Source organism: Phalangium opilio, unplaced genomic scaffold (assembly GCF_054372755.1).
Source record: "Phalangium opilio isolate 3A_F unplaced genomic scaffold, DU_Popi_V2 ptg000505l_1, whole genome shotgun sequence".
Taxonomy (NCBI): domain Eukaryota; kingdom Metazoa; phylum Arthropoda; class Arachnida; order Opiliones; family Phalangiidae; genus Phalangium; species Phalangium opilio.
In genome coordinates this window covers 2,594,255-2,622,149 of record NW_028324239.1, presented here as the reverse complement: position 1 = coordinate 2,622,149, position 27,895 = coordinate 2,594,255, and the positions used below count along the sequence as shown (strand labels likewise).

Below are 27,895 nucleotides of genomic sequence, written 5' to 3'. Positions count from 1 at the left end.
ATTGTGGAAAAACTCTGACTATTTACCTTACATTTGAGATCCCATAACACCGCTCCCGGGTGGGCTCGAACCACCAACATTTTGGTTAACAGCCGAACGCGCTAACCATTGCGCCACGGAAGCCCAAAAATTAAATGGTCGTCAGGTATTGTGGAAAACTCTGACTTTTTACGTTACATTTGAGACCCCATAACACCGCTCCCGGGTGGGCTCGAACCACCAACCTTTCGGTTAACAGCCGAACGCGCTAACCATTGCGCCACGGAAGCCCAAAAAATAATGTTCGTCAGGTATTGTGGAAAAACTTTGCCTTTTTACGTTACATTCGAGACTTCACAACACCGCTCCCGGGTGGGCTCGAACCACCAACTTTTCGGTTAACAGCTGAACGCGCTGCGCGCTAACCATTGCGCCACGGAAGCCCAAAAATTAAATGTTCGTCAGGTATTGTGGAAAAACTCTGACTTTTTACGTTACATTTGAGATCCCATAACACGGCTTCGAACCACCAACCTTTCGGTTAACAGCTGAACGCGCTAACCATTGAGCCACGGAAGCTCAGAAACTGAATGGTTGTCAGGTATTGTGGAAAAGTTATGAGTTTTCACGCTACATCTGAGACCCCACAACACCTCTCCCGGGTGGGCTCGAGCCACCAACCTTTCGGTTTTCAGCTGAACGCGCTAACCATTGCGCCACGGAAGCCCAAAAATTAAATGTTCGTCAGGTATTGTGGAAAAACTGTGACTTTTTACGTTACATCAGAGACCCCACAACACCTCTCCCGGGTGGGCTCGAACCACCAACTTTTCGGTTAACAGCTGAACGCGCTGCGCGCTAACCATGGCGCCACGGAAGCCCAAAAATTAAATGTTCGTCAGGTATTGTGGAAAAACTCTGACTTTTTACGTTACATTTGAGATCCCATAACACCGCTCCCGGGTGGGCTCGAACCACCAACCTATTGGATAACAGCCGAACGCGCTAACCATTGAGCCACGGAAGCTCAGAAATTGAATGGTTTTCAGGTATTGTGGAAAAACTCTGACTTTTTACGTTACACTTGAGATCCCATAACACCGCTTCCGGGTGGGCTCGAACAACCAACCTTTCGGTTAACAGCTGAATACGCTAACCATTGCGCCACGGAAGCCCAAAAATTAAATGTTCGTTAGGTATTCTGGAAAAACTCTGACTTTTTACGTTACATTTGAGATCCCATAACACCGCTCCCGGGTGGGTTCGAACCACCAACCTATTGGTTAATAGCCGAACGCGTTAACCATTGAGCCACGGAAGCTCAGGAATTGAATGGTTGTCAGGTATTGTGGAAAAACTCTGACTTTTTACGTTACATTTGAGATCCCATAACACCGCTTCCGGGTGGGCTCGAACCACCAACCTTTCGGTTAACAGCTGAACGCGCTAACCATTGAGCCACGGAAGCTCAGAAACTGAATGGTTGTCAGGTATTGTGGAAAAGTTATGACTTTTCACGCTACAATAAATAAAAATATACCTCGATCTTTAATAGAATTTTCAAAATCGACGTTTCTCGACCAGAGAAGCACATTTTGAGTTTTTTTTCACTATATTCAAATATAACCGCTGAAACTATTTTTTTTGGTACTTTTTGCTTTAATTCAAGCAAATGTAACGATATTCATTCAAAAAACTGTTCAAATTCACTTTTCAATAAGAAATCGTCACGGATTTTGTATCTTGAAGAAAAAAAACATGCCATTTTTTCGGTACTCTTTTGAAAGCATTTTTTTTCTGGACTAATTTTTTACCGAATTCAGCTTATTTACCTATATAATACTCATTAAAAGTGATTTCATCTCGATTGATCAATAAATAAATAAAAATGTACCTCGATTTTTAATAGAATTTTCAAAATCGACGTTTCTCGACCAGAGAAGCACATTTTGAGAATTTTTTCACTATTTTCAAATATAACCGCTGAAACCATAGTTTTTGTATTTTTGCTTTAATTCAAGCAAATGTAACGATATTCATTCAAAAAACTGTTCAAATTCAATTTTCATTAAGAAATCGTTGTCATGGATTTTGTATCTTGAAGAAAAAAACATGCGATTTTTTCGGTACTTTTTTGAATGCAGTTTTTTTCTGGACAAATTTTTGACCGAATTTAGCTTATTTACATATAAAATACTCATTAAAAGTGATTATATCTCGATTGATCAATAAATAAAAATGAACCTCGATTTTTAATTACATTTTCAAAATCGACGTTTCTCGACCAGAGAAGCACTTTTTGAGAATTTTTTCACTATTTTCAAATATAACCGCTGAAACCATAGTTTTTGTACTTTTTGCTTTAATTCAAGCAAATGTAACGATATTCATTCAAAAAACAGTTAAAATTCCAATTTCAATAAGAAATCGTTGTCACGGATTTTGCATCTTGAAGAAAAAAAAACATTCCATTTTTTCGGTAAAATTTTGAATGCATTTTTTTCTGGACAAATTTTTGACCGAATTTAGCTTAAATGCACATATAATACTCATTAAAAGTGATTTCATCTCGATTGATCAATAAATAAATAAAAATGTACCTCGATTTTTAATAACATTTTAAAAATCGACGTTTCTCGAGCAGAGAAGCACATTTTGAGCTTTATTCGCTATTTTCAAATACAATCGAAGAAACCATTATTTTTGTACTTTTTGCTTTAATTCAAGCAAATGTAACGATATTCATTCAAAAAACTGTTCAAATTCAATTTTCAATAAGAAATCGTTGTCACGGAAAAAAAACATGCGATTTTTTCGGTACAATTTTGAAGGCATTTTTTTCTGGACAAATTTTTGACCGAATTCAGCTTATTTACCTATACAATACTCATTAAAAGTGATTTCATCTCGATTGATCAATAAATAAAAATGTCCCTCGATTTTTTATAACATTTTCGAAATCGACGTTTCTCGACCAGAGAAGCACTTTTTGAGAATTTTTTCACTATTTTCAAATATAACCGCTGAAACCATAGTTTTTGTACTTTTTGCTTTAATTCAAGCAAATGTAACGATATTCATTCAAAAAACTGTTCAAATTCAATTTTCATTAAGAAATCGTTGTCATGGATTTTGTATCTTGAAGAAAAAAACATGCGATTTTTTCGGTACTTTTTTGAATGCAGTTTTTTTCTGGACAAATTTTTGACCGAATTTAGCTTATTTACATATAAAATACTCATTAAAAGTGATTATATCTCGATTGATCAATAAATAAAAATGAACCTCGATTTTTAATTACATTTTCAAAATCGACGTTTCTCGACCAGAGAAGCACTTTTTGAGAATTTTTTCACTATTTTCAAATATAACCGCTGAAACCATAGTTTTTGTACTTTTTGCTTTAATTCAAGCAAATGTAACGATATTCATTCAAAAAACAGTTAAAATTCCAATTTCAATAAGAAATCGTTGTCACGGATTTTGCATCTTGAAGAAAAAAAACATTCCATTTTTTCGGTAAAATTTTGAATGCATTTTTTTCTGGACAAATTTTTGACCGAATTTAGCTTAAATGCACATAAAATACTCATTAAAAGTGATTTCATCTCGATTGATCAATAAATAAAAATGTACCTCGATTTTTAATTACATTTTCAAAATCAACGTTTCTCGACCAGAGAAGCACTTTTTGAGAATTTTTTCACTATTTTCAAATATAACCGCTGAAACCATAGTTTTTGTATTTTTGCTTTAATTCAAGCAAATGTAACGAAATTCATTCAAAAAACTGTTCAAATTCAATTTTCAATAAGAAATCGTTGTCACGGATTTTGCATCTTGAAGAAAAAAAACATTCCATTTTTTCGGTGAAATTTTGAATGCATTTTTTTCTGGACAAATATTTGATCGAATTTAGCTTAAATACATATAAAATACTCATTTAAAGCGATTTCATCTCGATTGATCTATAAATAAAAATGTACCTCAATTTTTAATAGAATTTTCAAAATCGACGTTTCTCGACCAGAAAAGCACTTTTTGAGAATTTTTTCTCTATTTTCAAATATAACCGCTGAAACCATAGTTTTTGTATTTTTGCTTTAATTCAAGCAAATGTAACGATATTCATTCAAAAAACAGTTAAAATTCCAATTTCAATAAGAAATCGTTGTCACGGATTTTGCATCTTGAAGAAAAAAAACATTCCATTTTTTCGGTAAAATTTTGAATGCATTTTTTTCTGGACAAATTTTTGACCGAATTTAGCTTAAATGCATATAAAATACTCATTAAAAGTGATTTCATCTCGATTGATCAATAAATAAAAATGTACCTCGATTTTTAATAGAATTTTCAAAATCGACGTTTCTTGACCAGAGAAGCACATTTAGAGTTTTTTTTCACTATTTTCAAATATAACCGCTGAAACCATAGTTTTTGTACTTTTTGCTTTAATTCAAGCAAATATAACGATATTCATTCAAAAAACAGTTAAAATTCCAATTTCAATAAGAAATCGTTGTAACGGTTTTTGTATCTTGAAGGTAAAAAACATGCGATTTTTTCGGTACAATTTTAAGTGCATTTTTTTCTGGACAAATTTTTGACTGAATTTAGCTTAAATACATATAAAATACTCATTAAAAGCGATTTCATCTCGATTGATCAGTAAATAAAAATGTACCTCGATTTTTAATTACATTTTCAAAATCGACGTTTCTCGACCAGAGAAGCACTTTATGAGAATTTTTTCACTATTTTCAAATATAACCGCTGAAACCATAGTTTTTGTACTTTTTGCTTTAATTCAAGCAAATGTAACGATATTCATTCAAAAAACAGTTAAAATTCCAATTTCAATAAGAAATCGTTGTCACGGATTTTGAAGGTTAATTTGTCTCACTTAATTTAAATTCGAATTATAAACTAGCACTCTCGGCAACGGCCATATCACGCTGAAAACACCGGTTCATGTCCGATCACCGAAGTTAAGCAGCGTCGAGCGCAGTCAGTACTTGGGAACACTGGGTGCCGTTGGCTTTTTCCTTTTTGTTTCCTCTTTTAAATTCCACCAGATATGAAAAAAGCAAACATATCTTCATTTTGTTATTGTTTTATAAAGATTAAGGTTAATTAAATTCAAATTATTAACTAGCACTCTCAGCAACGGCCTTTTCACGCTGAATACACCGGTTCTCGTCCGATCACCGAAGTTAAGCAGCGTCGAGCGCAGTCAGTACTTGGGAACACTGCGTGCCGTCGGCTTTTTCCTTTTTGTTTCCTCTTTTAAATTACACCAGATATGAAAAAAGCAAACATATCTTCATTTTGTTATTGTTTTATAAAGATTTAGGTTAATTAAATTCAAATTATAAACTAGCACTCTCGGCAACGGCCATATCACGTTGAAAACACCGGTTCTCGTCCGATCACCGAAGTTAAGCAGCGTCGAGCGCAGTCAGTACTTGGGAACACTGCGTGCCGTCGGCTTTTTCCTTTTTGTTTCCTCTTTTAAATTCCACCAGATATGAAAAAAGCAAACATATCTTCATTTTGTTATTGTTTTATAAAGATTTAGGTTAATTAAATTCAAATTATTAACTAGCACTCTCGGCAACGGCCATATCATGCTGAATACACCGGTTCTCGTCCGATCACCGAAGTTTAACAGCGTCGAGCGCAGTCAGTGCTTGGGAGGGAGGCCACATAGGAACACTGCAAGCCGTTAGCTTTTTCTCTTTTTTTTGTCTTTTAAATTCCAATAGATATGAAAAAAGCAAACATATTTTCTTTTTGTTATTGTTTTAAAAAGATGAAGGTTAATTTGTCTCACTTACTTTAAATTCGAATTATTAACTAGCACTCTCGGCAACGGCCATATCACGCTGAAAACACCGGTTCTCGTCCGATCACCGAAGTTAAGCAGCGTCGAGCGCAGTCAGTACTTGGGAACACACTGCCATTAAGTATATGTATTTTAAGTTTTTTTTTAACTAAATTGAAGGATTTGGTATCACATATAAGTAAATAAATTTGGTTGTATTGTTTTACTCCTGCATAAAAGATTGAGTTAAGCTTTTTTGAGGTTTTGCATTGGTGGCATTCTAAAATATTGTTTGTTCTTGTTAATATGTTAGAGGAAGTTGTACTAAATAGTTTATGTACACCATTAATATTTTTACGAATAAATATTAGATTATTATACTTAATAATTTGAAATATGTCTAACGTTTTACTTTTTGCATATAATATTTTTGTATGTGATAACCAATTCACGTTATAAATACTTCTGAGAACTCTTTTTTGCTGACTGCGCTCGACGTTGCTTAAATCGGTGATCGGACGAGAACCGGTGTTTTCAGCGTGATATGGCCGTTGCCGAAAGTGCTAGTTAATAATTTGAATTTAATTAACCTTCATCTTTATAAAACAATATCAAAAAGAAGATATGTTTGCTTTTTTCATATCTGGTGGAATTAAAAAGAGGAAACAAAAAGGAAAAAGCCAACGGCACGAAGTGTTCCCAAGTACTGACTGCGCTCGACGCTGCTTAACTACGGTGATCGGACGAGAACCGGTGTTTTCAGCGTGATATGGCCGTTGCCGAGAGTGCTAGTTAATAATTCGAATTTAAAGTAAGTGAGACAAATTAACCTTCATCTTTTTAAAACAATAACAAAAAGAAAATATGTTTGCTTTTTTCATATCTATTGGAATTTAAAAGACAAAAAAAGTGAAAAAGCTAACGGCTTGCAGTGTTCCTATGTGGCCTCCCTCCGAAGCACTGACTGCGCTCGACGCTGCTTAACTTCGGTGATCGGACGAGAACCGGTGTATTCAGCATGATATGGCCGTTGCCGAGAGTGCTAGTTAATAATTTGAATTTAATTAACCTAAATCTTTATAAAACAATAACAAAATGAAGATATGTTTGCTTTTTTCATATCTGGTGGAATTTAAAAGAGGAAACAAAAAGGAAAAAGCCGACGGCACGCAGTGTTCCCAAGTACTGACTGCGCTCGACGCTGCTTAACTTCGGTGATCGGACGAGAACCGGTGTATTCAGCTTGAAAAGGCCGTTGCTGAGAGTGCTAGTTAATAATTTGAATTTAATTAACCTTAATCTTTATAAAACAATAACAAAATGAAGATATGTTTGCTTTTTTCATATCTGGTGGAATTTAAAAGAGGAAACAAAAAGGAAAAAGCCAACGGCATCCAGTTCAAATTCAAATTCAAAAATGTTTATTTTTTACTTTTCATTACATTACAGTTTGCTACGGGGCTAAGTCACATTGTGACTTGTAAGCCCCGTGCCTATCTGCTTAATTTAATTTAACAATTTAATTTAATCAAATAAAAAATAGATTTAACAATGGTGTCTTATAATAATTCGTGTTAAAGATTCATGAAAAAAAATTTAATGAATATATGTTATATCCACTTAAAATTGAACACTGGCATGGTATATTATAAAATATTTAACAATTGGTTATGCCAATTTTATGCCAGTGTTCCCAAGTACTGACTGCGCTCGACGCTGCTTAACTCCGGTGATCGGACAAGAACCGGTGTTTTCAGCGTGATATGGCCGTTGCCGAGAGTGCTAGTTAATAATTCGAATTTAAATTAAGTGAGACAAATTAACCTTCATCTATTTAGAACAATAACAAAAAGAAAATATGTTTGCTTTTTTCATATCTATTTTAATTTAAAAGACAAAAAAAAGTGAAAATGCTAACGGCAAGCAGTGTTCCTAAGTGGCCTCCTTCCCAAATACTGACTGCGCTCAACGCTGCTAACCTTCGGTGATCGGAAGAGAACCAGTGTATTCAGCGTGATATGGCCGTTGCCGAGAGTGCTAGTTAATAATTCGAATTTAAATTAAGTGAGACAAATTAACCTTCATCTTTTTAAAACAATAACAAAAAGAAAATATGTTTGCTTTTTTCATATCTATTGGAATTTAAAAGACAAAAAAAAGTGAAAAAGCTAACGGCAAGCAGTGTTCCTAAGTGGCCTCCTTCCCAAATACTGACTGCGCTCAACGCTGCTAACCTTCGGTGATCGGAAGAGAACCAGTGTATTCAGCGTGATTTGGCCGCTGCCGAGAGTGCTAGTTAATAATTTGAATAATAAAACAATAACAAAATGAAGATATGTTTGCTTTTTTCATATCTGGTGGAATTTAAAAGTGGAAACAAAAAGGAAAAAGCCAACGGCACGCAGTGTTCCCAAGTACTGACTGCGCTCGACGCTGCTTAACTTCGGTGATTGGACGAGAACCGGTGTATTCAGCGTGAAAAGGCCGTTGCCGAGAGTGCTAGTTAATAATTTGAATTTAATTAACCTTAATCTTTATAAAACAATAACAAAATGAAGATATGTTTGCTTTTTTCATATCTGGTGGAATTTAAAAGAGGAAACAAAAAGGAAAAAGCCAACGGCACCCAGTGTTCCCAAGTACTGACTGCGCTCGACGCTGCTTAACTTCGGTGATCGGACAAGAACCGGTGTTTTCAGCGTGATATGGCCGTTGCCGAGAGTGCTAGTTAATAATTCGAATTTAAATTAAGTGAGACAAATTAACCTTCATCTTTTTAAAACAATAACAAAAAGAAAATATGTTTGCTTTTTTCATATCTATTGGAATTTAAAAGACAAAAAAAAGTGAAAAAGCTAACGGCTTGCAGTGTTCCTATGTGGCCTCCCTCCCAAGCACTGACTGCGCTCGACGCTGCTTAACTTCGGTGATCGGACGAGATTCAGTGTATTCAGCGTGATTTGGCCGTTGCCGAGAGTGCTAGTTAATAATTCGAATTTAAATTAAGTGAGACAAATTAACCTTCATCTTTTTAAAACAATAACAAAAAGAAAATATGTTTGCTTTTTTCATATCTATTGGAATTTAAAAGACAAAAAAAAAGTGAAAAAGCTAACGGCTTGCAGTGTTCCTATGTGGCCTCCTTCCCAAATACTGACTGCGCTCAACGCTGCTAACCTTCGGTGATCGGAAGAGAACCAGTGTATTCAGCGTGATTTGGCCGTTGCCGAGAGTGCTAGATAATAATTTGAATTTAATTAACCTTCATCTTTATAAAACAATAACAAAAAGAAGATATGTTTGCTTTTTGCATATCTGGTGGAAATTAAAAGAGAAAACAAAAAGGAAAAAGCCAACGGCACGCAGTGTTCCCAAGTACTGACTGCGCTCGACGCTGCTTAACTTCGGTGATTGGACGAGAACCGGTGTATTCAGCGTGAAAAGGCCGTTGCCGAGAGTGCTAGTTAATAATTTGAATTTAATTAACCTTAATCTTTATAAAACAATAACAAAATGAAGATATGTTTGCTTTTTTCATATCTGGTGGAATTTAAAAGAGGAAACAAAAAGGAAAAAGCCAACGGCACCCAGTGTTCCCAAGTACTGACTGCGCTCGACGCTGCTTAACTTCGGTGATCGGACAAGAACCGGTGTTTTCAGCGTGATATGGCCGTTGCCGAGAGTGCTAGTTAATAATTCGAATTTAAATTAAGTGAGACAAATTAATCTTCATCATTTTAAAAACAATAACAAAAAGAAAATATGTTTGCTTTTTTCATATCTGTTGGAATTTAAAAGACAAAAAAAAGTGAAAAAGCTAACGGCTTGCAGTGTTCCTATGTGGCCTCCCTCCCAAGCACTGACTGCGCTCGACGCTGCTTAACTTCGGTGATCGGACGGGAACCGTTGTATTCAGCGTGATATGGCCGTTGCCGAGAGTGCTAGTTAATAATTTGAATTTAATTAACCTAAATCTTTATAAAACAATAATAAAATGAAGATATGTTTGCTTTTTTCATATCTGGTGGAATTTAAAAGAGGAAACAAAAAGGAAAAGCCAACGGCACGCAGTGTTCCCAAGTACTGACTGCGCTCGACGCTGCTTAACTTCGGTGATTGGACGAGAACCGGTGTATTCAGCGTGAAAAGGCCGTTGCCGAGAGTGCTAGTTAATAATTTGAATTTAATTAACCTTAATCTTTATAAAACAATAACAAAATGAAGATATGTTTGCTTTTTTCATATCTGGTGGAATTTAAAAGAGGAAACAAAAAGGAAAAAGCCAACGGCACCCAGTGTTCCCAAGTACTGACTGCGCTCGACGCTGCTTAACTTCGGTGATCGGACAAGAACCGGTGTTTTCAGCGTGATATGGCCGTTGCCGAGAGTGCTAGTTAATAATTCGAATTTAAATTAAGTGAGACAAATTAATCTTCATCATTTTAAAAACAATAACAAAAAGAAAATATGTTTGCTTTTTTCATATCTGTTGGAATTTAAAAGACAAAAAAAAGTGAAAAAGCTAACGGCTTGCAGTGTTCCTATGTGGCCTCCCTCCCAAGCACTGACTGCGCTCGACGCTGCTTAACTTCGGTGATCGGACGGGAACCGTTGTATTCAGCGTGATATGGCCGTTGCCGAGAGTGCTAGTTAATAATTTGAATTTAATTAACCTAAATCTTTATAAAACAATAACAAAATGAAGATATGTTTGCTTTTTTCATATCTGGTGGAATTTAAAAGAGGAAACAAAAAGGAAAAAGCCAACGGCACGCAGTGTTCCCAAGTACTGACTGCGCTCGACGCTGCTTAACTTCGGTGATCGGACGAGAACCGGTGTATTCAGCGTGATATGGCCGTTGCCGAGAGTGCTAGTTAATAATTCGAATTTAAATTAAGTGAGACAAATTAACCTTCATCTTTTTAAAACTTTGAAACTTTGAACACTGCGTGCCGTTGGCTTTTTCAATTTTATTTCATCTTTTAAATTCCACCAGATGTGAAAAAAGCAAACATATCTTCTTTTTGATATTGTTTTATAAAGATGAAGGTTAATTAAATTCAAATTATTAAATAGCACTCTCGGCAACGGCCATATCACGCTGAAAACACCGGTTCCCGTCCGATCACCGAAGTTGAGCAGCGTCGAGCGCAGTCAGTACTTGGGAGGGAGACCACTTAGGAACAATGCGTGCCGTTGGCTTTTTCACTTTTCTTCCTCTTTTAAATTCCAATAGATATGAAAAAAGCAAACATGTTATCTTTTTGTTATTGTTTTAACAAGATGAAGGTTAATTTGTCTCTCTTAATTTAAATTCGAATTATTTTCTAGCACTCTCGGTAACGGCCATATCACGCTGAAAACACCGGTTCTTGTCCGATCACCGAAGTTAAGCAGCGTCGAGCGCTGTCAGTACTTGGGAACACTGGGTGCCGTAGGCTTTTTCCTTTTTGTTTCCTCTTTTAAATTCCACCAGATATGAAAAAAGCAAACATACCTTCATTTTGTTATTGTTTTATAAAGATTAAGGTTAATTAAATTCAAATTATTAACTAGCACTCTCAGCAACGGCCTTTTCACGCTGAATACACCGGTTCTCGTCCGATCACCGAAGTTAAGCAGCGTCGAGCGCAGTCAGTACTTGGGAACACTGCGTGCCGTCGGCTTTTTCCTTTTTGTTTCCTCTTTTAAATTCCACCAGATATGAAAAAAGCAAACATATCTTCATTTTGTTATTGTTTTATAAAGATTTAGGTTAATTAAATTCAAATTATTAACTAGCACTCTCGGCAACGGCCATATCACGCTGAATACACCGAGTCTCGTCCGATCACCGAAGTTAAGCAGCGTCGAGCGCAGTCAGTGCTTGGGAGGGAGGCCACATAGGAACACTGCAAGCCGTTAGCTTTTTCACTTTTTTTTGTCATAATAGATATGAAAAAAGCAAACATACTTTCTTTTTGTTATTGTTTTAAAAAGATGAAGGTTAATTTGTCTCACTTAATTTAAATTCGAATTATTAACTAGCACTCTCGGCAACGGCCATATCACGCTGAATACACCGGTTCTCGTCCGATCACCGAAGTTAAGCAGCGTCGAGCGCAGTCAGTGCTTGGGAGGGAGGCCACATAGGAACACTGCAAGCCGTTAGCTTTATCACTTTTTTTGTCTTTTAAATTAAAATAGATATGAAAAAAGCAAACATATTTTCTTTTTGTTATTGTTTTAAATAGATGAAGGTTAATTTGTCTCACTTAATTTAAATTCGAATTATTAACTAGCACTCTCGGCAACGGCCATATCACGCTGAAAACACCGGTTCTTGTCCGATCACCGAAGTTAAGCAGCGTCGAGCGCAGTCAGTACTTGGGAACACTGCGTGCCGTTGGCTTTTTCCTTTTTGTTTCCTCTTTTAAATTCCACCAGATATGAAAAAAGCAAACATATCTTCATTTTGTTATTGTTTTATAAAGATTTAGGTTAATTAAATTCAAATTATTAACTAGCACTCTCGGCAACGGCCATATCACGCTGAATACAACGGTTCCCGTCCGATCACCGAAGTTAAGCAGCGTCGAGCGCAGTCAGTGCTTGGGAGGGAGGCCACATAGGAACACTGCAAGCCGTTAGCTTTTTCACTTTTTTTTGTCTTTTAAATTCCAACAGATATGAAAAAAGCAAACATATTTTCTTTTTGTTATTGTTTTTAAAATGATGAAGATTAATTTGTCTCACTTAATTTAAATTCGAATTATTAACTAGCACTCTCGGCAACGGCCATATCACGCTGAAAACACCGGTTCTTGTCCGATCACCGAAGTTAAGCAGCGTCGAGCGCAGTCAGTACTTGGGAACACTGCGTGCCGTTGGCTTTTTCCTTTTTGTTTCCTCTTTTAAATTCCACCAGATATGAAAAAAGCAAACATATCTTCATTTTGTTATTGTTTTATAAAGATTTAGGTTAATTAAATTCAAATTATTAACTAGCACTCTCGGCAACGGCCATATCACGCTGAATACAACGGTTCCCGTCCGATCACCGAAGTTAAGCAGCGTCGAGCGCAGTCAGTGCTTGGGAGGGAGGCCACATAGGAACACTGCAAGCCGTTAGCTTTTTCACTTTTTTTTGTCTTTTAAATTCCAACAGATATGAAAAAAGCAAACATATTTTCTTTTTGTTATTGTTTTTAAAATGATGAAGATTAATTTGTCTCACTTAATTTAAATTCGAATTATTAACTAGCACTCTCGGCAACGGCCATATCACGCTGAAAACACCGGTTCTTGTCCGATCACCGAAGTTAAGCAGCGTCGAGCGCAGTCAGTACTTGGGAACACTGGGTGCCGTTGGCTTTTTCCTTTTTGTTTCCTCTTTTAAATTCCACCAGATATGAAAAAAGCAAACATATCTTCATTTTGTTATTGTTTTATAAAGATTAAGGTTAATTAAATTCAAATTATTAACTAGCACTCTCGGCAACGGCCTTTTCACGCTGAATACACCGGTTCTCGTCCAATCACCGAAGTTAAGCAGCGTCGAGCGCAGTCAGTACTTGGGAACACTGCGTGCCGTTGGCTTTTTCCTTTTTGTTTTCTCTTTTAATTTCCACCAGATATGCAAAAAGCAAACATATCTTCTTTTTGTTATTGTTTTATAAAGATGAAGGTTAATTAAATTCAAATTATTATCTAGCACTCTCGGCAACGGCCAAATCACGCTGAATACACTGGTTCTCTTCCGATCACCGAAGGTTAGCAGCGTTGAGCGCAGTCAGTATTTGGGAAGGAGGCCACTTAGGAACACTGCTTGCCGTTAGCTTTTTCACTTTTTTTTTGTCTTTTAAATTCCAATAGATATGAAAAAAGCAAACATATTTTCTTTTTGTTATTGTTTTAAAAAGATGAAGGTTAATTTGTCTCACTTAATTTAAATTCGAATTATTAACTAGCACTCTCGGCAACGGCCAAATCACGCTGAATACACTGAATCTCGTCCGATCACCGAAGTTAAGCAGCGTCGAGCGCAGTCAGTGCTTGGGAGGGAGGCCACATAGGAACACTGCAAGCCGTTAGCTTTTTCACTTTTTTTTGTCTTTTAAATTCCAATAGATATGAAAAAAGCAAACATATTTTCTTTTTGTTATTGTTTTAAAAAGATGAAGGTTAATTTGTCTCACTTAATTTAAATTCGAATTATTAACTAGCACTCTCGGCAACGGCCATATCACGCTGAAAACACCGGTTCTTGTCCGATCACCGAAGTTAAGCAGCGTCGAGCGCAGTCAGTACTTGGGAACACTGGGTGCCGTTGGCTTTTTCCTTTTTGTTTCCTCTTTTAAATTCCACCAGATATGAAAAAAGCAAACATATCTTCATTTTGTTATTGTTTTATAAAGATTAAGGTTAATTAAATTCAAATTATTAACTAGCACTCTCGGCAACGGCCTTTTCACGCTGAATACACCGGTTCTCGTCCAATCACCGAAGTTAAGCAGCGTCGAGCGCAGTCAGTACTTGGGAACACTGCGTGCCGTTGGCTTTTTCCTTTTTGTTTCCACTTTTAAATTCCACCAGATATGAAAAAAGCAAACATATCTTCATTTTGTTATTGTTTTATTATTCAAATTATTAACTAGCACTCTCGGCAGCGGCCAAATCACGCTGAATACACTGGTTCTCTTCCGATCACCGAAGGTTAGCAGCGTTGAGCGCAGTCAGTATTTGGGAAGGAGGCCACTTAGGAACACTGCTTGCCGTTAGCTTTTTCACTTTTTTTTTGTCTTTTAAATTCCAATAGATATGAAAAAAGCAAACATATTTTCTTTTTGTTATTGTTTTAAAAAGATGAAGGTTAATTTGTCTCACTTAATTTAAATTCGAATTATTAACTAGCACTCTCGGCAACGGCCATATCACGCTGAATACACTGGTTCTCTTCCGATCACCGAAGGTTAGCAGCGTTGAGCGCAGTCAGTATTTGGGAAGGAGGCCACTTAGGAACACTGCTTGCCGTTAGCATTTTCACTTTTTTTTGTCTTTTAAATTAAAATAGATATGAAAAAAGCAAACATATTTTCTTTTTGTTATTGTTCTAAATAGATGAAGGTTAATTTGTCTCACTTAATTTAAATTCGAATTATTAACTAGCACTCTCGGCAACGGCCATATCACGCTGAAAACACCGGTTCTTGTCCGATCACCGGAGTTAAGCAGCGTCGAGCGCAGTCAGTACTTGGGAACACTGGCATAAAATTGGCATAACCAATTTTTAAATATTTTATAATATACCATGCCAGTGTTCAATTTTAAGTGGATATAACATATATTCATTAAATTTTTTTTCATGAATCTTTAACACGAATTATTATAAGACACCATTGTTAAATCTATTTTTTATTTGATTAAATTAAATTGTTAAATTAAATTAAGCAGATAGGCACGGGGCTTACAAGTCACAATGTGACTTAGCCCCGTAGCAAACTGTAATGTAATGAAAAGTAAAAAATAAACATTTTTGAATTTGAATTTGAACTGGGTGCCGTTGGCTTTTTCCTTTTTGTTTCCTCTTTTAAATTCCACCAGATATGAAAAAAGCAAACATATCTTCATTTTGTTATTGTTTTATAAAGATTAAGGTTAATTAAATTCAAATTATTAACTAGCACTCTCAGCAACGGCCTTTTCACGCTGAATACACCGGTTCTCGTCCGATCACCGAAGTTAAGCAGCGTCGAGCGCAGTCAGTACTTGGGAACACTGCGTGCCGTCGGCTTTTTCCTTTTTGTTTCCTCTTTTAAATTCCACCAGATATGAAAAAAGCAAACATATCTTCATTTTGTTATTGTTTTATAAAGATTTAGGTTAATTAAATTCAAATTATTAACTAGCACTCTCGGCAACGGCCATATCATGCTGAATACACCGGTTCTCGTCCGATCACCGAAGTTAAGCAGCGTCGAGCGCAGTCAGTGCTTCGGAGGGAGGCCACATAGGAACACTGCAAGCCGTTAGCTTTTTCACTTTTTTTGTCTTTTAAATTCCAATAGATATGAAAAAAGCAAACATATTTTCTTTTTGTTATTGTTTTAAAAAGATGAAGGTTAATTTGTCTCACTTACTTTAAATTCGAATTATTAACTAGCACTCTCGGCAACGGCCATATCACGCTGAAAACACCGGTTCTCGTCCGATCACCGAAGTTAAGCAGCGTCGAGCGCAGTCAGTACTTGGGAACACTTCGTGCCGTTGGCTTTTTCCTTTTTGTTTCCTCTTTTTAATTCCACCAGATATGAAAAAAGCAAACATATCTTCTTTTTGATATTGTTTTATAAAGATGAAGGTTAATTAAATTCAAATTATTAACTAGCACTTTCGGCAACGGCCATATCACGCTGAAAACACCGGTTCTCGTCCGATCACCGAAGTTAAGCAACGTCGAGCGCAGTCAGCAAAAAAGAGTTCTCAGAAGTATTTATAACGTGAATTGGTTATCACATACAAAAATATTATATGCAAAAAGTAAAACGTTAGACATATTTCAAATTATTAAGTATAATAATCTAATATTTATTCGTAAAAATATTAATGGTGTACATTAACTATTTAGTACAACTTCCTCTAACATATTAACAAGAACAAACAATATTTTAGAATGCCACCAATGCAAAACCTCAAAAAAGCTTAACTCAATCTTTTATGCAGGAGTAAAACAATACAACCAAATTTATTTACTTATATGTGATACCAAATCCTTCAATTTAGTTAAAAAAAAACTTAAAATACATATACTTAATGGCAGTGTGTTCCCAAGTACTGACTGCGCTCGACGCTGCTTAACTTCGGTGATCGGACGAGAACCGGTGTTTTCAGCGTGATATGGCCGTTGCCGAGAGTGCTAGTTAATAATTCGAATTTAAAGTAAGTGAGACAAATTAACCTTCATCTTTTTAAAACAATAACAAAAAGAAAATATGTTTGCTTTTTTCATATCTATTGGAATTTAAAAGACAAAAAAAGTGAAAAAGCTAACGGCTTGCAGTGTTCCTATGTGGCCTCCCTCCGAAGCACTGACTGCGCTCGACGCTGCTTAACTTCGGTGATCGGACGAGAACCGGTGTATTCAGCATGATATGGCCGTTGCCGAGAGTGCTAGTTAATAATTTGAATTTAATTAACCTAAATCTTTATAAAACAATAACAAAATGAAGATATGTTTGCTTTTTTCATATCTGGTGGAATTTAAAAGTGGAAACAAAAAGGAAAAAGCCAACGGCACGCAGTGTTCCCAAGTACTGACTGCGCTCGACGCTGCTTAACTTCGGTGATTGGACGAGAACCGGTGTATTCAGCGTGAAAAGGCCGTTGCCGAGAGTGCTAGTTAATAATTTGAATTTAATTAACCTTAATCTTTATAAAACAATAACAAAATGAAGATATGTTTGCTTTTTTCATATCTGGTGGAATTTAAAAGAGGAAACAAAAAGGAAAAAGCCAACGGCACCCAGTGTTCCCAAGTACTGACTGCGCTCGACGCTGCTTAACTTCGGTGATCGGACAAGAACCGGTGTTTTCAGCGTGATATGGCCGTTGCCGAGAGTGCTAGTTAATAATTCGAATTTAAATTAAGTGAGACAAATTAACCTTCATCTTTTTAAAACAATAACAAAAAGAAAATATGTTTGCTTTTTTCATATCTATTGGAATTTAAAAGACAAAAAAAAGTGAAAAAGCTAACGGCTTGCAGTGCTCCTATGTGGCCTCCCTCCCAAGCACTGACTGCGCTCGACGCTGCTTAACTTCGGTGATCGGACGAGATTCAGTGTATTCAGCGTGATTTGGCCGTTGCCGAGAGTGCTAGTTAATAATTCGAATTTAAATTAAGTGAGACAAATTAACCTTCATCTTTTTAAAACAATAACAAAAAGAAAATATGTTTGCTTTTTTCATATCTATTGGAATTTAAAAGACAAAAAAAAAGTGAAAAAGCTAACGGCAAGCAGTGTTCCTAAGTGGCCTCCTTCCCAAATACTGACTGCGCTCAACGCTGCTAACCTTCGGTGATCGGAAGAGAACCAGTGTATTCAGCGTGATTTGGCCGTTGCCGAGAGTGCTAGATAATAATTTGAATTTAATTAACCTTCATCTTTATAAAACAATAACAAAAAGAAGATATGTTTGCTTTTTGCATATCTGGTGGAAATTAAAAGAGAAAACAAAAAGGAAAAAGCCAACGGCACGCAGTGTTCCCAAGTACTGACTGCGCTCGACGCTGCTTTACTTCGGTGATTGGACGAGAACCGGTGTATTCAGCGTGAAAAGGCCGTTGCCGAGAGTGCTAGTTAATAATTTGAATTTAATTAACCTTAATCTTTATAAAACAATAACAAAATGAAGATATGTTTGCTTTTTTCATATCTGGTGGAATTTAAAAGAGGAAACAAAAAGGAAAAAGCCAACGGCACCCAGTGTTCCCAAGTACTGACTGCGCTCGACGCTGCTTAACTTCGGTGATCGGACAAGAACCGGTGTTTTCAGCGTGATATGGCCGTTGCCGAGAGTGCTAGTTAATAATTCGAATTTAAATTAAGTGAGACAAATTAACCTTCATCTATTTAAAACAATAACAAAAAGAAAATATGTTTGCTTTTTTCATATCTATTTTAATTTAAAAGACAAAAAAAGTGATAAAGCTAACGGCTTGCAGTGTTCCTATGTGGCCTCCCTCCCAAGCACTGACTGCGCTCGACGCTGCTTAACTTCGGTGATCGGACGAGAACCGGTGTATTCAGCGTGATATGGCCGTTGCCGAGAGTGCTAGTTAATAATTCGAATTTAAATTAAGTGAGACAAATTAACCTTCATCTTTTTAAAACAATAACAAAAAGAAAATATGTTTGCTTTTTTCATATCTATTGGAATTTAAAAGACAAAAAAAGTGAAAAAGCTAACGGCAAGCAGTGTTCCTAAGTGGCCTCCTTCCCAAATACTGACTGCGCTCAACGCTGCTAACCTTCGGTGATCGGAAGAGAACCAGTGTATTCAGCGTGATTTGGCCGTTGCCGAGAGTGCTAGATAATAATTTGAATTTAATTAACCTTCATCTTTATAAAACAATAACAAAAAGAAGATATGTTTGCTTTTTGCATATCTGGTGGAAATTAAAAGAGAAAACAAAAAGGAAAAAGCCAACGGCACGCAGTGTTCCCAAGTACTGACTGCGCTCGACGCTGCTTAACTTCGGTGATCGGACAAGAACCGGTGTTTTCAGCGTGATATGGCCGTTGCCGAGAGTGCTAGTTAATAATTCGAATTTAAATTAAGTGAGACAAATTAATCTTCATCATTTTAAAAACAATAACAAAAAGAAAATATGTTTGCTTTTTTCATATCTGTTGGAATTTAAAAGACAAAAAAAAGTGAAAAAGCTAACGGCTTGCAGTGTTCCTATGTGGCCTCCCTCCCAAGCACTGACTGCGCTCGACGCTGCTTAACTTCGGTGATCGGACGGGAACCGGTGTATTCAGCGTGATATGGCCGTTGCCGAGAGTGCTAGTTAATAATTTGAATTTAATTAACCTAAATCTTTATAAAACAATAACAAAATGAAGATATGTTTGCTTTTTTCATATCTGGTGGAATTTAAAAGAGGAAACAAAAAGGAAAAAGCCAACGGCACGCAGTGTTCCCAAGTACTGACTGCGCTCGACGCTGCTTAACTTCGGTGATCGGACAAGAACCGGTGTTTTCAGCGTGATATGGCCGTTGCCGAGAGTGCTAGTTAATAATTCGAATTTAAATTAAGTGAGACAAATTAACCTTCATCTATTTAAAACAATAACAAAAAGAAAATATGTTTGCTTTTTTCATATCTATTTTAATTTAAAAGACAAATAAAGTGATAAAGCTAACGGCTTGCAGTGTTCCTATGTGGCCTCCCTCCCAAGCACTGACTGCGCTCGACGCTGCTTAACTTCGGTGATCGGACGAGAACCGGTGTATTCAGCGTGATATGGCCGTTGCCGAGAGTGCTAGTTAATAATTCGAATTTAAATTAAGTGAGACAAATTAACCTTCATCTTTTTAAAACAATAACAAAAAGAAAGTATGTTTGCTTTTTTCATATCTATTATGACAAAAAAAAGTGAAAAAGCTAACGGCTTGCAGTGTTCCTATGTGGCCTCCCTCCCAAGCACTGACTGCGCTCGACGCTGCTTAACTTCGGTGATCGGACGAGACTCGGTGTATTCAGCGTGATATGGCCGTTGCCGAGAGTGCTAGTTAATAATTTGAATTTAATTAACCTAAATCTTTATAAAACAATAACAAAATGAAGATATGTTTGCTTTTTTCATATCTGGTGGAATTTAAAAGAGGAAACAAAAAGGAAAAAGCCGACGGCACGCAGTGTTCCCAAGTACTGACTGCGCTCGACGCTGCTTAACTTCGGTGATCGGACGAGAACCGGTGTATTCAGCGTGAAAAGGCCGTTGCTGAGAGTGCTAGTTAATAATTTGAATTTAATTAACCTTAATCTTTATAAAACAATAACAAAATGAAGGTATGTTTGCTTTTTTCATATCTGGTGGAATTTAAAAGAGGAAACAAAAAGGAAAAAGCCTACGGCACCCAGTGTTCCCAAGTACTGACAGCGCTCGACGCTGCTTAACTTCGGTGATCGGACAAGAACCGGTGTTTTCAGCGTGATATGGCCGTTACCGAGAGTGCTAGAAAATAATTCGAATTTAAATTAAGAGAGACAAATTAACCTTCATCTTGTTAAAACAATAACAAAAAGATAACATGTTTGCTTTTTTCATATCTATTGGAATTTAAAAGAGGAAAAAAAGTGAAAAAGCCAACGGCACGCATTGTTCCTAAGTGGTCTCCCTCCCAAGTACTGACTGCGCTCGATGCTGCTCAACTTCGGTGATCGGACGGGAACCGGTGTTTTCAGCGTGATATGGCCGTTGCCGAGAGTGCTATTTAATAATTTGAATTTAATTAACCTTCATCTTTATAAAACAATATCAAAAAGAAGATATGTTTGCTTTTTTCACATCTGGTGGAATTTAAAAGATGAAATAAAATTGAAAAAGCCAACGGCACGCAGTGTTCAAAGTTTCAAAGTTTCAAAGTTTATTTGTCATAGTTTTGTACAAAAGGTCATGGGGAGGGACCAAGTCTTCAAGCGACTTATTGCCCTCCTTAAATTTTTTAAGATTAACGTCAATTGGACAACAAAATGAAATAAAGAACATTAAAAGAGAATGAACATAAAAAATATAAATTAAAATTAAAATAAAGTTTTGCATGTACATGAATATAGTTTAATATCTATTGGAAAACAAGACTTTTTTACTTCGTTTAATATAAAATATAAACGAGTTATGGTTCTTCTTTAAATAAAACAATTAAAATCAGGAATAACTAAATATATAAATAAAAAATAAATAAACAAATAGATCAAAGATGGCTACACACTGCCATTAAGTATATGTATTTTAAGTTTTTTTTTAACTAAATTGAAGGATTTGGTATCACATATAAGTAAATAAATTTGGTTGTATTGTTTTACTCCTGCATAAGAGATTGAGTTAAGCTTTTTTGAGGTTTTGCATTGGTGGCATTCTAAAATATTGTTTGTTCTTGTTAATATGTTAGAGGAAGTTGTACTAAATAGTTTATGTACACCATTAATATTTTTATGAATAAATATTAGATTATTATACTTAATAATTTGAAATATGTCTAACGTTTTACTTTTTGCATATAATATTTTTGTATGTGATAACCAATTCACGTTATAAATACTTCTGAGAACTCTTTTTTGCTGACTGCGCTCGACGTTGCTTAACTTCGGTGATCGGACGAGAACCGGTGTTTTCAGCGTGATATGGCCGTTGCCGAAAGTGCTAGTTAATAATTTGAATTTAATTAACCTTCATCTTTATAAAAAAATATCAAAAAGAAGATATGTTTGCTTTTTTCATATCTGGTGGAATTTAAAAGAGGAAACAAAAAGGAAAAAGCCAACGGCACGAAGTGTTCCCAAGTACTGACTGCGCTCGACGCTGCTTAACTTCGGTGATCGGACGAGAACCGGTGTTTTCAGCGTGATATGGCCGTTGCCGAGAGTGCTAGTTAATAATTCGAATTTAAAGTAAGTGAGACAAATTAACCTTCATCTTTTTAAAACAATAACAAAAAGAAAATATGTTTGCTTTTTTCATATCTATTATGACAAAAAAAAGTGAAAAAGCTAACGGCTTGCAGTGTTCCTATGTGGCCTCCCTCCCAAGCACTGACTGCGCTCGACGCTGTTAAACTTCGGTGATCGGACGAGAACCGGTGTATTCAGCATGATATGGCCGTTGCCGAGAGTGCTAGTTAATAATTTGAATTTAATTAACCTAAATCTTTATAAAACAATAACAAAATGAAGATATGTTTGCTTTTTTCATATCTGGTGGAATTTAAAAGAGGAAACAAAAAGGAAAAAGCCGACGGCACGCAGTGTTCCCAAGTACTGACTGCGCTCGACGCTGCTTAACTTCGGTGATCGGACGAGAACCGGTGTTTTCAGCGTGATATGGCCGTTGCCGAGAGTGCTAGTTTATAATTTGAATTTAATTAACCTAAATCTTTATAAAACAATAACAAAATGAAGATATGTTTGCTTTTTTCATATCTGGTGTAATTTAAAAGAGGAAACAAAAAGGAAAAAGCCGACGGCACGCAGTGTTCCCAAGTACTGACTGCGCTCGACGCTGCTTAACTTCGGTGATCGGACGAGAACCGGTGTATTCAGCGTGAAAAGGCCGTTGCTGAGAGTGCTAGTTAATAATTTGAATTTAATTAACCTTAATCTTTATAAAACAATAACAAAATGAAGATATGTTTGCTTTTTTCATATCTGGTGGAATTTAAAATAGGAAACAAAAAGGAAAAAGCCAACGGCACCCAGTGTTCCCAAGTACTGACTGCGCTCGACGCTGCTTAACTTCGGTGATCGGACATGAACCGGTGTTTTCAGCGTGATATGGCCGTTGCCGAGAGTGCTAGTTTATAATTCGAATTTAAATTAAGTGAGACAAATTAACCTTCAAAATCCGTGACAACGATTTCTTATTGAAATTGGAATTTTAACTGTTTTTTGAATGAATATCGTTACATTTGCTTGAATTAAAGCAAAAAGTACAAAAACTATGGTTTCAGCGGTTATATTTGAAAATAGTGAAAAAATTCTCATAAAGTGCTTCTCTGGTCGAGAAACGTCGATTTTGAAAATGTAATTAAAAATCGAGGTACATTTTTATTTACTGATCAATCGAGATGAAATCACTTTTAATGAGTATTTTATATGCATTTAAGCTAAATTCGGTCAAAAATTTGTCCAGAAAAAAATGCATTCAAAATTTTACCGAAAAAATGGAATGTTTTTTTTCTTCAAGATGCAAAATCCGTGACAACGATTTCTTATTGAAATTGGAATTTTAACTGTTTTTTGAATGAATATCGTTACATTTGCTTGAATTAAAGCAAAAATACAAAAACTATGGTTTCAGCGGTTATATTTGAAAATAGAGAAAAAATTCTCAAAAAGTGCTTTTCTGGTCGAGAAACGTCGATTTTGAAAATTCTATTAAAAATTGAGGTACATTTTTATTTATAGATCAATCGAGATGAAATCGCTTTAAATGAGTATTTTATATGTATTTAAGCTAAATTCGATCAAATATTTGTCCAGAAAAAAATGCATTCAAAATTTCACCGAAAAAATGGAATGTTTTTTTTCTTCAAGATGCAAAATCCGTGACAACGATTTCTTATTGAAAATTGAATTTGAACAGTTTTTTGAATGAATTTCGTTACATTTGCTTGAATTAAAGCAAAAATACAAAAACTATGGTTTCAGCGGTTATATTTGAAAATAGTGAAAAAATTCTCAAAAAGTGCTTCTCTGGTCGAGAAACGTTGATTTTGAAAATGTAATTAAAAATCGAGGTACATTTTTATTTATTGATCAATCGAGATGAAATCACTTTTAATGAGTATTTTATGTGCATTTAAGCTAAATTCGGTCAAAAATTTGTCCAGAAAAAAATGCATTCAAAATTTTACCGAAAAAATGGAATGTTTTTTTTTCTTCAAGATGCAAAATCCGTGACAACGATTTCTTATTGAAATTGGAATTTTAACTGTTTTTTGAATGAATATCGTTACATTTGCTTGAATTAAAGCAAAAAGTACAAAAACTATGGTTTCAGCGGTTATATTTGAAAATAGTGAAAAAATTCTCAAAAAGTGCTTCTCTGGTCGAGAAACGTCGATTTTGAAAATGTAATTAAAAATCGAGGTTCATTTTTATTTATTGATCAATCGAGATATAATCACTTTTAATGAGTATTTTATATGTAAATAAGCTAAATTCGGTCAAAAATTTGTCCAGAAAAAAACTGCATTCAAAAAAGTACCGAAAAAATCGCATGTTTTTTTCTTCAAGATACAAAATCCATGACAACGATTTCTTAATGAAAATTGAATTTGAACAGTTTTTTGAATGAATATCGTTACATTTGCTTGAATTAAAGCAAAAAGTACAAAAACTATGGTTTCAGCGGTTATATTTGAAAATAGTGAAAAAATTCTCAAAAAGTGCTTCTCTGGTCGAGAAACGTCGATTTCGAAAATGTTATAAAAAATCGAGGGACATTTTTATTTATTGATCAATCGAGATGAAATCACTTTTAATGAGTATTGTATAGGTAAATAAGCTGAATTCGGTCAAAAATTTGTCCAGAAAAAAATGCCTTCAAAATTGTACCGAAAAAATCGCATGTTTTTTTTCCGTGACAACGATTTCTTATTGAAAATTGAATTTGAACAGTTTTTTGAATGAATATCGTTACATTTGCTTGAATTAAAGCAAAAAGTACAAAAATAATGGTTTCTTCGATTGTATTTGAAAATAGCGAATAAAGCTCAAAATGTGCTTCTCTGCTCGAGAAACGTCGATTTTTAAAATGTTATTAAAAATCGAGGTACATTTTTATTTATTTATTGATCAATCGAGATGAAATCACTTTTAATGAGTATTATATGTGCATTTAAGCTAAATTCGGTCAAAAATTTGTCCAGAAAAAAATGCATTCAAAATTTTACCGAAAAAATGGAATGTTTTTTTTTCTTCAAGATGCAAAATCCGTGACAACGATTTCTTATTGAAATTGGAATTTTAACTGTTTTTTGAATGAATATCGTTACATTTGCTTGAATTAAAGCAAAAAGTACAAAAACTATGGTTTCAGCGGTTATATTTGAAAATAGTGAAAAAATTCTCAAAAAGTGCTTCTCTGGTCGAGAAACGTCGATTTTGAAAATGTAATTAAAAATCGAGGTTCATTTTTATTTATTGATCAATCGAGATATAATCACTTTTAATGAGTATTTTATATGTAAATAAGCTAAATTCGGTCAAAAATTTGTCCAGAAAAAAACTGCATTCAAAAAAGTACCGAAAAAATCGCATGTTTTTTTCTTCAAGATACAAAATCCATGACAACGATTTCTTAATGAAAATTGAATTTGAACAGTTTTTTGAATGAATATCGTTACATTTGCTTGAATTAAAGCAAAAAGTACAAAAACTATGGTTTCAGCGGTTATATTTGAAAATAGTGAAAAAATTCTCAAAAAGTGCTTCTCTGGTCGAGAAACGTTGATTTTGAAAGTGTAATTAAAAATCGAGGTACATTTTTATTTATTGATCAATCGAGATGAAATCGCTTTTAATGAGTATTTTATATGCATTTAAGCTAAATTCGGTCAAAAATTTGTCCAGAAAAAAATGCATTCAAAATTGTACCGAAAAAATGGAATGTTTTTTTCTTCAAGATGCAAAATCCGTGACAACGATTTCTTATTGAAAATTGAATTTGAACAGTTTTTTGAATGAATATCGTTACATTTGCTTGAATTAAAGCAAAAATACAAAAACTATGGTTTCAGCGGTTATATTTGAAAATAGTGAAAAAATTCTCAAAATGTGCTTCTCTGGTCGAGAAACGTCGATTTTGAAAATTCTATTAAAAATCGAGGTATATTTTTATTTATTGTAGCGTGAAAAGTCATAACTTTTCCACAATACCTGACAACCATTCAGTTTCTGAGCTTCCGTGGCTCAATGGTTAGCGCGTTCAGCTGTTAACCGAAAGGTTGGTGGTTCGAGCCCACCCGGAAGCGGTGTTATGGGATCTCAAATGTAACGTAAAAAGTCAGAGTTTTTCCACAATACCTGACAACCATTCAATTCCTGAGCTTCCGTGGCTCAATGGTTAACGCGTTCGGCTATTAACCAATAGGTTGGTGGTTCGAACCCACCCGGGAGCGGTGTTATGGGATCTCAAATGTAACGTAAAAAGTCAGAGTTTTTCCAGAATACCTAACGAACATTTAATTTTTGGGCTTCCGTGGCGCAATGGTTAGCGTATTCAGCTGTTAACCGAAAGGTTGGTTGTTCGAGCCCACCCGGAAGCGGTGTTATGGGATCTCAAGTGTAACGTAAAAAGTCAGAGTTTTTCCACAATACCTGAAAACCATTCAATTTCTGAGCTTCCGTGGCTCAATGGTTAGCGCGTTCGGCTGTTATCCAATAGGTTGGTGGTTCGAGCCCACCCGGGAGCGGTGTTATGGGATCTCAAATGTAACGTAAAAAGTCACAGTTTTTCCACAATACCTGACGAACATTTAATTTTTGGGCTTCCGTGGCGCAATGGTTAGCGCGTTCAGCTGAAAACCGAAAGGTTGGTGGCTCGAGCCCACCCGGGAGAGGTGTTGTGGGGTCTCAGATGTAGCGTGAAAACTCATAACTTTTCCACAATACCTGACAACCATTCAGTTTCTGAGCTTCCGTGGCTCAATGGTTAGCGCGTTCAGCTGTTAACCGAAAGGTTGGTGGTTCGAAGCCGTGTTATGGGATCTCAAATGTAACGTAAAAAGTCAGAGTTTTTCCACAATACCTGACGAACATTTAATTTTTGGGCTTCCGTGGCGCAATGGTTAGCGCGCAGCGCGTTCAGCTGTTAACCGAAAAGTTGGTGGTTCGAGCCCACCCGGGAGCGGTGTTGTGAAGTCTCGAATGTAACGTAAAAAGGCAAAGTTTTTCCACAATACCTGACGAACATTATTTTTTGGGCTTCCGTGGCGCAATGGTTAGCGCGTTCGGCTGTTAACCGAAAGGTTGGTGGTTCGAGCCCACCCGGGAGCGGTGTTATGGGGTCTCAAATGTAACGTAAAAAGTCAGAGTTTTCCACAATACCTGACGACCATTTAATTTTTGGGCTTCCGTGGCGCAATGGTTAGCGCGTTCGGCTGTTAACCAAAATGTTGGTGGTTCGAGCCCACCCGGGAGCGGTGTTATGGGATCTCAAATGTAAGGTAAATAGTCAGAGTTTTTCCACAATAGCTGAAGACCATTTCATTTCTGAGCTTCTTTGGCTCCATGGTTAGCGCGTTCGGATGTTAACCAATAGGTTGGTGGTTCGAGCCCACGCGAGAGAGGTGTTGTGGAGTCTCAGATGTAGCGTAATAAGTCAAAACGTTTCCACAATACGTGACAAATATGTAATTTCTGAGCTCCCGTGGCTCAATGGTTATCGCGTTCGGCTGTTAACCAATAGGTTGGTGGTTCGAGCCCACCCGGGAGCGGTGTTGTGGGATCTCAAATGTAACGTAAAAAGTCAGAGTTTTTCCACAATACCTGACAACCATTCAATTTCTGAGCTTCCGTGGCTCAATGGTTAGCGCGTTCGGCTGTTATCCAATAGGTTGGTGGTTCGAGCCCACCCGGGAGCGGTGTTATGGGATCTCAAATGTAACGTAAAAAGTCAGATCTTTTCCACAATACCTGACGAACATTTAATTTTTGGGCTTCCGTGGCGCAATGGTTAGCGCGTTCAGCTGTTAACCGAAAGGTTGGTGGTTCGAGCCCACCCGGGAGAGGTGTTGTGGGGTCTCAAATGTAACGTAAAAAGTCAGAGTTTTTCCACAATACCTGACGAACATTTAATTTTTGGGCTTCCGTGGCGCAT

General features: G+C 36.0%; 2 non-coding genes and 34 pseudogenes across 2 annotated transcripts; 14 read left to right on the top strand and 22 right to left on the bottom strand.

The window, feature by feature from the left end:
- Positions 1-1,227: 1,227 nt before the first annotated feature.
- On the bottom strand, positions 1,228-1,300 carry TRNAN-AUU (transfer RNA asparagine (anticodon AUU)). The gene has a single exon. It is a non-coding gene; the product is annotated as a tRNA-Asn (tRNA).
- Positions 1,301-4,919: 3,619 nt separating this feature from the next.
- Positions 4,920-5,022, top strand: LOC149590530 (5S ribosomal RNA; annotated as a pseudogene).
- Positions 5,023-5,369: 347 nt separating this feature from the next.
- LOC149590529 (5S ribosomal RNA) lies at positions 5,370-5,472 on the top strand (annotated as a pseudogene).
- Positions 5,473-5,594: 122 nt separating this feature from the next.
- LOC149590528 (5S ribosomal RNA) lies at positions 5,595-5,713 on the top strand (annotated as a pseudogene).
- Positions 5,714-6,484: 771 nt separating this feature from the next.
- Positions 6,485-6,587, bottom strand: LOC149590527 (5S ribosomal RNA; annotated as a pseudogene).
- A 135-nt stretch (positions 6,588-6,722) lies between these two features.
- LOC149590526 (5S ribosomal RNA) lies at positions 6,723-6,841 on the bottom strand (annotated as a pseudogene).
- Positions 6,842-8,420: 1,579 nt separating this feature from the next.
- Positions 8,421-8,523, bottom strand: LOC149590525 (5S ribosomal RNA; annotated as a pseudogene).
- An 858-nt stretch (positions 8,524-9,381) lies between these two features.
- LOC149590524 (5S ribosomal RNA) lies at positions 9,382-9,484 on the bottom strand (annotated as a pseudogene).
- A 137-nt stretch (positions 9,485-9,621) lies between these two features.
- LOC149590523 (5S ribosomal RNA) lies at positions 9,622-9,740 on the bottom strand (annotated as a pseudogene).
- Positions 9,741-10,086: 346 nt separating this feature from the next.
- On the bottom strand, positions 10,087-10,189 carry LOC149590522 (5S ribosomal RNA; annotated as a pseudogene).
- Positions 10,190-10,326: 137 nt separating this feature from the next.
- Positions 10,327-10,445, bottom strand: LOC149590521 (5S ribosomal RNA; annotated as a pseudogene).
- Positions 10,446-10,567: 122 nt separating this feature from the next.
- LOC149590520 (5S ribosomal RNA) lies at positions 10,568-10,670 on the bottom strand (annotated as a pseudogene).
- A 220-nt stretch (positions 10,671-10,890) lies between these two features.
- Positions 10,891-11,009, top strand: LOC149590519 (5S ribosomal RNA; annotated as a pseudogene).
- Positions 11,010-11,841: 832 nt separating this feature from the next.
- LOC149590518 (5S ribosomal RNA) lies at positions 11,842-11,960 on the top strand (annotated as a pseudogene).
- Positions 11,961-12,095: 135 nt separating this feature from the next.
- LOC149590517 (5S ribosomal RNA) lies at positions 12,096-12,198 on the top strand (annotated as a pseudogene).
- A 122-nt stretch (positions 12,199-12,320) lies between these two features.
- LOC149590516 (5S ribosomal RNA) lies at positions 12,321-12,439 on the top strand (annotated as a pseudogene).
- Positions 12,440-12,576: 137 nt separating this feature from the next.
- LOC149590515 (5S ribosomal RNA) lies at positions 12,577-12,679 on the top strand (annotated as a pseudogene).
- Positions 12,680-12,801: 122 nt separating this feature from the next.
- LOC149590514 (5S ribosomal RNA) lies at positions 12,802-12,920 on the top strand (annotated as a pseudogene).
- A 137-nt stretch (positions 12,921-13,057) lies between these two features.
- LOC149590513 (5S ribosomal RNA) lies at positions 13,058-13,160 on the top strand (annotated as a pseudogene).
- An 858-nt stretch (positions 13,161-14,018) lies between these two features.
- LOC149590512 (5S ribosomal RNA) lies at positions 14,019-14,121 on the top strand (annotated as a pseudogene).
- Positions 14,122-15,701: 1,580 nt separating this feature from the next.
- On the top strand, positions 15,702-15,820 carry LOC149590511 (5S ribosomal RNA; annotated as a pseudogene).
- Positions 15,821-15,955: 135 nt separating this feature from the next.
- Positions 15,956-16,058, top strand: LOC149590510 (5S ribosomal RNA; annotated as a pseudogene).
- Positions 16,059-16,829: 771 nt separating this feature from the next.
- LOC149590509 (5S ribosomal RNA) lies at positions 16,830-16,948 on the bottom strand (annotated as a pseudogene).
- Positions 16,949-17,295: 347 nt separating this feature from the next.
- On the bottom strand, positions 17,296-17,398 carry LOC149590508 (5S ribosomal RNA; annotated as a pseudogene).
- Positions 17,399-18,256: 858 nt separating this feature from the next.
- LOC149590507 (5S ribosomal RNA) lies at positions 18,257-18,359 on the bottom strand (annotated as a pseudogene).
- Positions 18,360-18,494: 135 nt separating this feature from the next.
- On the bottom strand, positions 18,495-18,613 carry LOC149590506 (5S ribosomal RNA; annotated as a pseudogene).
- Positions 18,614-18,989: 376 nt separating this feature from the next.
- LOC149590505 (5S ribosomal RNA) lies at positions 18,990-19,092 on the bottom strand (annotated as a pseudogene).
- Positions 19,093-19,229: 137 nt separating this feature from the next.
- Positions 19,230-19,348, bottom strand: LOC149590504 (5S ribosomal RNA; annotated as a pseudogene).
- A 122-nt stretch (positions 19,349-19,470) lies between these two features.
- On the bottom strand, positions 19,471-19,573 carry LOC149590503 (5S ribosomal RNA; annotated as a pseudogene).
- A 135-nt stretch (positions 19,574-19,708) lies between these two features.
- Positions 19,709-19,827, bottom strand: LOC149590502 (5S ribosomal RNA; annotated as a pseudogene).
- Positions 19,828-20,659: 832 nt separating this feature from the next.
- LOC149590501 (5S ribosomal RNA) lies at positions 20,660-20,778 on the bottom strand (annotated as a pseudogene).
- Positions 20,779-21,833: 1,055 nt separating this feature from the next.
- Positions 21,834-21,936, bottom strand: LOC149590500 (5S ribosomal RNA; annotated as a pseudogene).
- A 127-nt stretch (positions 21,937-22,063) lies between these two features.
- On the bottom strand, positions 22,064-22,182 carry LOC149590499 (5S ribosomal RNA; annotated as a pseudogene).
- A 122-nt stretch (positions 22,183-22,304) lies between these two features.
- On the bottom strand, positions 22,305-22,407 carry LOC149590498 (5S ribosomal RNA; annotated as a pseudogene).
- Positions 22,408-22,754: 347 nt separating this feature from the next.
- LOC149590497 (5S ribosomal RNA) lies at positions 22,755-22,857 on the bottom strand (annotated as a pseudogene).
- Positions 22,858-26,122: 3,265 nt separating this feature from the next.
- On the top strand, positions 26,123-26,195 carry TRNAN-AUU (transfer RNA asparagine (anticodon AUU)). The gene has a single exon. It is a non-coding gene; the product is annotated as a tRNA-Asn (tRNA).
- Positions 26,196-27,895: the final 1,700 nt, after the last annotated feature.